Source organism: Neomonachus schauinslandi, chromosome 14 (assembly GCF_002201575.2).
Source record: "Neomonachus schauinslandi chromosome 14, ASM220157v2, whole genome shotgun sequence".
NCBI lineage: Eukaryota > Metazoa > Chordata > Mammalia > Carnivora > Phocidae > Neomonachus > Neomonachus schauinslandi.
In genome coordinates, this window is record NC_058416.1 from 72876189 (window position 1) to 72884791 (window position 8603).

An 8603-nucleotide genomic window follows, 5' to 3' on the forward strand; every position below is an offset into this window, starting at 1 on the left:
AGGGCGCGGGCGGAGGGCGGGGCGGGGCCGGCGCGGGGGCGGGGCGGGGCTCGGACCCCAGGCGCGTAGTACGCGGGCCGCGCGCGGGGCGGCTCCGGTGGCCTTGCGGGAGCGGCGGTGGCCGCGGTCCCCGGGACGCACTGCCCGGCGGGGTCGGGGGCGGAGCGCGCGGGCTGGCGGGCGCTCATTCATTCGCTCTGCGTTCCTCCTTCTGTGCCCCTCTGCTCCCCCGCCCCCGGTCTCTGTCCCTGCTCCGGCTCTCCCTCCTACACTTCCTTCCATTCTCTTTCACTTTCCTTCCCTCTTCTTTCCTCCCTCACTTCCTCTCGCCCCGACACCCTTTTCCTTTTTATTGATTCACCGCGCACTTAGAAGGCCGCTCAGGCACTGGGAATGAAACTGTAAATCAAACAGGATCCCTAGTGTCATGGAAAACTCCTTGGTTCAGTAGGAGCGACTGTTGAGCAGCCTCTCTGTGCCTGGTCCTGTGCTCCTTGGGGAGCGGTGCACACGCGGCCCCTGCCCGCGGGGAGCCACAGTCTGGCCAGGAGTCCAGGGTTACCAAGTAATCACAGGGGTAAAGGCACCATCAGCTGGCACGCAAAGTAATAGAAGAGAAAGTACAGGGCAGGGTGAACGCTTGGAGCAAGAGGGCATGTGATGGGGTGGGGGCCCCCCACGGAAGCCTCTCTGAGGAAGTGATGTTCGAGCTAAGGCCTCTGGGAGACAGATAAGCTAACAGTGGCCATGGGACATGTTAAAGGCTCTGGGGCTCCACGCATAGGCGGGTTCTGAGAACTCAGGAGTAGGATGGCTGGCCCACGATCCATCTGTTCTGCCCCAGAATCTACTTGTTGCTGTCCCAGCATCTACTTTGCCCCTGTCCCAGAACCCACTTTAATCATGTCTCAGAATCCACCTCTCACACCTTTTCCAGAACCCAGCTGGTCCCTGACCTAAGAACTCACCTCCACCATGTCCCAGAATCCACTTCATCCTTGTCCCAGAACCCACCTGGTCTCTGACCTAACAATTCACCTCTACCAAGTCCCCAGAATCCACCTTGTCCCTGCGCCAGAACCCACCTCTACTGTGGCTCAGAATCCCCATCTGCTCTGGCCCTGAACCCACCCCCACCACGTCTTAGAATCCACTTCATCTGTGTCATCTCCTCCCTTGTTGTTACTCCAAAGGAGGAAGAACTTTTTCCCCCCTCTTATTCTACTAAAATAACCGAAATGCATACATTGGGAAACCATAAAATGCATCCAGATTTGTTCAAAGTGTGGGTAATCAACACAGTCATCCGATTTAGAAACATTAAACAAGATGTCTCTTTCACTGCCAGCCTTGCAGTGGTTGAACCTGCGGGGGGGGCGGGGTGGGGGTGGTCAGAGAAGGTGGGAGGGCATTTGGTCCGTCTCACATTCAGGAAGTTGCTCAAACTCAGACTTCTCCAAAGGCGCTTATACGTTCAGTTAGAGCATCACACTGACAGGGTTGAAAAGGAAAACATTCTTCATATAGTTGTAAATGTGTGTTCTGTTCCTGGATCACACCATCTGTAGTGCATTACGAATTAATATTGTCTATAAATCCTGTCATTATCTTTGACCAGCGCAATTATGTTGCTCTGTATTTGTTAAGAGTATTTATTTGTGCAACGGGGGTATTACCATGTACACATTTTGCTAACCCTGCTTGCCATTTCTGCCCGTGGGAGGCACTGGGATGGGAGGTGAGTTCCCTCCCAGAAAAAGGGTATCCAGGCCTTCTTCCAGAGGGGTTTTTGGGATGAGAGCTCCAGATAAATTGTCATTGTGCTAATGGAGGAGCCAAGATGAGGGCCAAGTGAGTCTAAATTGCCTGCCTCCTGCTTGGCTGCCACCCACGCCCTCCTCCCCCCGCCCCCACTGTCTCCTCAGGGCAGTCCTTCCCGACCCACTCTGAGGCTGTGCAACCTATCATTATGCTATCTCATACACTGGTGGAGTCCGCCCAATTCCCTCCTGCTGCAGATGGAGTCACTGGGGGTCCAGAGAGAAAACATGCCTTGTTCAATCAAGGTCACAGCAAGTCAGTAAGGGAAATGTGTAGACCCTTCAGAAAATGCTGGCTTGGTACATTAAAGAAACTAGTATAGTCTCTTTAGAGAGAAATTTAGTAATATTTGTTAAAACAACAACAAATGTGTATATCTTAAAAACAAACAATTTCACTTCTCTATATCCATCCTAGAGAAATTCTAGAATGGATAAAGGAATAGTGATGTTTTTATATTATATAATCCTGTGCAACTGTTTAAAAGATGTCTATGTAACAACTGAAAGCTCTTTAGGGGCGCCTGGCTGGCTCAGTCAGAACAGGTGACACGTTTGATTGCAGGGTTGTGAGTTTGAGTCCCACGTTGGGTGTAGAGATTACTTAAAAAAATAAAATCTTAAATATATATATTTAATAAAAAATAAAATAAAATCTTATATATATATTTATATACATACACACAAATACTAGAGCAAAAAAATCAGAATTATGCATGTAGTATGACTTCATCTTCATAACACATACACACAACACAAAATGTTACTCTATAGTTTCTATGGATATATATGTATATTTATATAAAAGCAAGAGAAAAGAGTTAGAAGAATACACTAGTATGTTCTCCTTTTTAAAATTTAAAATATTATAATGTTGCCAAATGCAAAGAATATCCCTCAGAGGAAGCACACCAAATTCACTGCTTGTAACTTCAGGGGCCATTAAGAAGGAAAAAGAAATTAGGCACAGTGGACAAAAGGAACTCCATCATTTTCTGGAATGTAATTTGATTCAGTATTTTCAAAAGGATTTAAATGCTCCTGGAACAAAATACAAAAAGGATAAATCAGTTACTAGGAGTATCGCTCTCCTATATCCCTCAACCACCTGGTTCCCTTTCCTTGAGATAATCATTATAACCAATTTCTCATGCATCCTTCCAGAAAAATGTTGTGTGTTTGCAAATACTATACAGAGATACTTTAACTTTTGAAAAGGAAATACTGGTATGCTATTAGTAATATTAAAAATTGATTTTTAAAGTAAATTTCAAAATTACATTAAAAAGTATTTTTCGAGAATTAAGAATTGCTCAACACAAGAAAAATCTTTTGATAGAATTCAACATATTAACAAATTAAAGTAAAAGTACTACAAAATGTCTCAATAGATGCAGAAAAAAGCATTTGACAAAATTCAACATCCTTTCATGATTAAAGACTCCCAACAAAGTAGGAAGAGAAGGGAACTCTGTCAATTTAATAAAGAGTATTTATGAAAAATTTACAACAAACATTATACTTGATGGTTAGAGATTGAATGCTTTCCCTCAAAGATCGGAACTGAGACAAGGATGTTCATTCTCGCCACTCCTATCCAATATCGTATTGGATTTTCTACCCATGCAATAAGGCAAGAAAAAGAAATAGGAGGCATTTGAAAGAATAATAGAAAAAATTTTTCATCGTACCAACAAAGCTGTAAAGGAATGAATTGAACTAAAATGGGAAAGAAGAAAAAAAGTGAAATAAAAATATTGAGGGGCAGAGAATAAATTATGAATGATGACAATGTATGCAAAATTCATGGATATGAAAAGACAACATCATAAAGATGTCAGATTCCCCTAATAATCTATTAAATTTAAACAAATTTTTATTAAAATCTCAGTATTTTTAGTGCAAGAAGATAAATTGGTCATAAAATTTATACAGAAAGGCAAAGGGCCAAGAAAGCTAAAGACAAAATGAAACTACCTAATAAAAACTGAGTAAAGGGTATAAGCAGGCAATGCACACAAGAGGAAACACAATGGCCATTATACCCAGGGAAGGGTGCCATATACCACACTGTTCATCAGGGGAATACAAAGTGAAACCATAGAGACACGATTTTGCATTCATCATGTTGGCAGAAATTAAAAAGCCAGTTGATGCCAAGTGTTGGTGAGTCTATGGAGCACTAGGTGCTCTTTGCACACTACTGATGAAGTATAAATCTGCACAACTCTAGCCATCTTTAATAAAGTAGAAGATGTGCACACACAGTCCTGCCATTCCACATCCTGGTATTTGCTCTAGGGCACTGGTTTCCAAACTGGGAGTCTCACTGATGGTTCTAAAAGTGATAAAGTAAGTCATGACCACAATTTGAGATAATGAAACAGAATAAATTACAATAGAAATTATAGGAGTATTTAAGTTTATTTCTTATGTTTTTGCTCTTGTTTTTTTTTTTCTCCAGTGAACTCTATGCCCAGTGTGGGGCTTGAACTCATGACCCTGAGATCAAGAGTCACATGCTCCACCAACTAAGCCAGCCAGGTGCCACTAGGAGAGTATTTCTGACAGTATCTTACACTTTATGTTTGTGTGTATGTGTGCGTTGTACCAGGTCCTGTTGTAAAATGCATTTCTGATAGTTGGTGGCAGTCAGGTAAGTTTGAAAGCCTTTGTCCTAGAGAAGTTTTCAGAGTGGTACAAGAATGTACATTGCAACATGTGAAAAATTGGAGTCAACAAACATTCAAAGAGGAAAATGCACATAAAAATTCAAACAAAGCAATATGAGGCAGCAGTTATAGAATGAGCCAGAGCTAAATGTATCAACATGGATAAATCTCCAAAATACAATAATGAGCTGGAAAAGCAAACCACAGATTGATACATGAAGCATAATATTGCTATAAAGTGTGAACTCATGCAAACAACACAGTATACTGGTGAGGGAATATTATATGTATATATAATATAGAACAATGTTTTATATTATATATGCAAGCTTATGTACATGGATAGATTTGGGGAAATACATACATTAATGTGTATTAATAAATGTATTAATACTAAAATCTTGCATGGTGATCATTAATATAAATTCAGGATAGTGATTATTTTGGGGGAGGGAGGGAAGAGGAGAGGGGAATGGAATTAGGGAGGAGCATATTGTAATATCTTATTCCTTTATAAAAATCAAAGTAATAAAGCATAATGTTAAGATTTGGTAAAGGTGAGTGGTGGGTACATGAATGTGTGTCCTCTTACTCTGTATGAATGTTTGCAATATGACACAATTATAAATTATAAAAAGGCAATTAAAATTATGTATGTATGTATGTATGTATGTATGTATTTATTTATTTGAGCGAGAGAGCAGGGGGACAAGCAGACTCCACGCTGAGCGCAGAGCCTGATGCAGGGTTCGATCTCACAACCATGAGATGATAACCTGAGCTGAAATCAAGACTCAGACGCTTAACCTTCTGAGCCACCCAGGTGCCCCAAAAGATAATTTGAGGAGGTAAGATGAACTTTGATCTTGAAAGTTTGGGTTGTGGGTTTCCAACATGACTTGAGCTGTTTGAAGACATTCAAGAACAGCTGTTTCAACTGTGCTCCAATTCTGAGGCTCCCAGGAGCACCTCGTAGGGGCAACAGGAGAAAGGGGGCAGAAGAGAATGGGGTGATAAGCACATGCTCAGAGATTCTCTGTTGTTGCCTTCTAAGCAGCTTGCCCTTTGTTAGCTTTATATATTGACCTTCTGTATTGGGGTGGTCGGAGATCCTAAGACTATGATAAATTTGTAAGCCACTGCCCTGGATGACCCCAAATAAAAGCTGGGAGTCTTTGCTCTGGGAAATAACAGGATAAGCCTGAATCAGAAATTCTAGGGAATAAGTTTATAGATTTACATATATTTATCACACTGAATGATGCGCTTTGGTTGGTTAGCATATACAATGAGTGATTCCATCTGTCCAGAAAGCAGAGCCACCCTTGCATGTTGTCAAATGCTGAATGTATTCTGGGAACAAATTTAAATCACCTTGAGCTGATCCAGTAAAGGACTGCTAACAACTATTTAGCCTTGGAACAGACGGTGAACTTCCTGCTTACCGTGCAGATAGGTAGAACCAGACATGAGCCTGCTGCTTGTGAGGGGCTGGGGAGAGCTTCCTTCATATAGTAGAGTAAGTGAATTAATTAAAACTTCTTCCCAAACCATCACCTGTTTCTGCCCCTGCCTTCCACTGGGTCACCTTGCACTTGATCTGGTTCATGACCTTTCTCTGGAGTCCTCCAGTCATTCCATGCTCTCTGGAAGCTTTGGAATAGCTTTGGCTGGGCATGGAAGGTCGGTATGAGAACCGAGAATTCTCGGCAATGGGAAAACGAGCATGAGAAGCATGGCCGGGTTCCTGAGATCTATGAGAATCAGCTCTCTACAAATCCTGGAATAGAATTCAACCACTAAATGAATTAGATCGTGTGGTGACAACATGCTTCATGTCCCACCTCCTAGAGCCTTCCTTGGTGGTAAAAGACTATGATCACATAGGTTTCTATTTTTCCACCAGTTGGGGTTATTAAAATTATGGAGAAACTAGTATACCATGGCAACAGTCATCAGAATGGATGTGGACTAGGGGCACCTGGGTGGCTCAGTCGGTCAAGCGTCCATCCGGCTCTTGGTTTCGGCCCAGGTCACCATCTCAGGGTCTTGGGATCGGGTCCGGTGTCAGGCTCCACACACAGTGTGGAGTCTGCTTGTCCCTCTCCCTCTGCTGCTCCCCACCCCCCCTCTCAAAAATAAATAAATAAAATCTAAAAAAAAAAAAATGGACGTGGACTATAAAACAGACAGGATCACATCAATGAATACTGATCCACATCAGACCAAGTGGTCTAGAAATCTAATCTGCATGAAATTTCCTGGAGGCTGTATCTTAGCCCAGGGGTAGACATATCTTGAAGATCCCAGGTAGAATGGAGAGACTTCCTCCCATTTCAAACCCACTGTTTCTACATTCCCAACGGACGGAAGCTGTACTGCTTGCAACTACTTCTAAACTCTGAGAAGTCACCTGGGAAGACGATTTATTTATTGAACACGTAATTGTTGGACATACCCTATGCGTTATGCTCATGGAGTATATGGCAGTGAACGAGAGCTGTAAATCCAGCACAAAGATGTGTTCAGTGTGGCCTTCGCAGGGCTTTGAAAATTGTTGACATTTAAAACTTAGGAGACACCACGTAAAAATCTGGTTTCCCAGCTTCTCTTGAAAAGTGGCAATGATGTCTGATCGCGACGGGCCAGATTTCTGCAAAACAGCAAATTGGCTGGCAGGTGTGGTTTGCTGTGATCCCCACCTACTCCCTATTGTTCTCCCAACACCAAGGATGACTGTCCCTTGCAACCATGTCTAAAAAAGTAAGGAAATAGTTCTCTGCTTCTGTGTCTCTGTCAAAAGTGGGAAAACAAAAGCCAGACCAGGAGGGCTGAATGATTTTTATTAGCCTCGGCCACTTGCCTCGTTTATGTTACCTGACATGTTCTGTAGGCGCTCCCAGAACACAATGATGCCAATAAATAAATAAATAAATAAATAAATAAATAAATAAATAAATAAATAAAAATGAAAACGAATGTCTGCCTCCGGGAACTTGCAGGAGTGAGATTAAACTTGACAACTGTGAGAATCCTCCCCTCCACCCCTCCCCCCCCCCCCCCCCCCCCCCCCCGACCCCTTGACACATATGCCCTACCTAGAATTGAAAGGCTGTGTACTCACTCAGAGTTCCTCTGAGTCTTTAGTGGCAAAGTCTTCATGATCTCTGTTAACCTGAGACGCACCGTTCAGAATTTTTTTTTTCCTTTACACATTCTCATTTCACTTGGTGGAAGAAAACAAGGAGCTTTAGACTCAGATCTAGGTTTGAATCCCAGCTCCATCCATCACTGGCCGGGTGGTCCTAGACATGGGTTACTCTCTTAGCCTCAGTTGTCCGTCTGTTAAAATGGGCGTACTACCTACCTCACAATATTGTTGTAAGGATTAAATGGGATCACATAGGCAAATCACTAATATGCTGTCTGGTTTAGAGGTGATCACAAATACTCATTTCCTTCTGTCCCCTGCCTCCTTCCGCACCAAAGCATACACATTTTAACCCTCTTCATCCAAGCTGCCAACTTGAGGATCTTGCTTAATCACGAGAGGGGTTAGCATGATCGTGAAGTTCATGGCTGTTCACAGACTTCGCCATTCCTGTAGTTCCCTCCCTCCGGCCATCCTGGAGCCTTTGCTGGTTGTGTCTTACAGAGTGGGATGTCAGAAGTGCCATGTCGGTTTGGAAAGTCGAAAATCCAGAGAAAAAACTGGACGTGCAGGGGGTGGGGTGGGTGGAGGGTCATAGAATATGAGGGCATGAGGGAGGCTTGGGGGGCCAGGAAGGGGTGTGAAAATTGTCTGAGAAGCAACCCTAATGAGGCTAGGCATGGGGTGTTGGAGACATCTGCCTGGCACATGGCAATCCTGGGTAAGTATGGGGGACAGAATGAATTTGGAGGATAAAGAAGGCGGTCTGGGGGATGGGCAAAGCAGCGAGGAGTCTCTGGGGACTTGGGAGGATTGGGTTTCTGCTCAGATGTCACTTATCAGAGAGGTCCCCCTTGACCTTGGATGTGCAACCACATTCCATCAGTCCTCTTGAGAGCCTCCCCCCGCACCTTCCCCATGGTGTGTGTCACCAGATTGCACATTTATTGTATATTTATC